We start from the raw sequence: 691 nt of genomic DNA, 5'->3' as shown, positions 1-691 counted from the left end.
AGCCCGTTTCTAAATCCACCCCACGCGGACCGGGGCCTGCGAATGCCAGGCTGAGTCCCTGCCCACCCGCTCTGCTCGCGGGCCCGTGTGCAGCAAGTCCTCCACCAAAGCAGCAGACTGGGTCAGGGGTCAGAGGTGGGGACCCACTGATCTCCGCTCCCTGGGACTCTGCCTTTTCCATCTGACCCCCGGGAAACTGAATCACATCTGTTGCACCTGCCCACCTCCAGTGCAAACTGGTGCTACTCATGTCAACCAAGGTTATTTGGTCTCATTTGCCAAGAACAATCAGAGTGGCCTCCTTTTCTCCTCTTGTGAAATTAGTTCCACAAGGAATGAGAAGCCAGGGCCGCTCGGGTCTCTAAGGTCCTTGGTATGTTTTTGCCATAAATCTCTCCTGTGATAACTTGCCCATCCACCTGATGTGCTTCCCAGAATGCATAGCCTACACATCGGTCAGATGCCTTTCTAGCCTGAACCATATGCAGGCCTTGCTTCTCTCCTCCCACGGTGCATGGTAGGAACCCTGGCATGGGATCCTCACAGCTCTCCACCGTATGACATGGAGCTTGCCCGGTGCCTGATGCCTTCATGGCCCTGACATCACCCAGGATTCCTGGGCCTGCAAAGGCTCAGCTGATTGCCATCTCGTCTCTGACCCTGTCACAATCCAGGGACGTTTGCCACCATG

Source organism: Myotis davidii, unplaced genomic scaffold (assembly GCF_000327345.1).
Source record: "Myotis davidii unplaced genomic scaffold, ASM32734v1 scaffold524, whole genome shotgun sequence".
Taxonomy (NCBI): Eukaryota; Metazoa; Chordata; class Mammalia; order Chiroptera; family Vespertilionidae; genus Myotis; species Myotis davidii.
Note: the sequence above shows the minus strand (reverse complement) of the source record.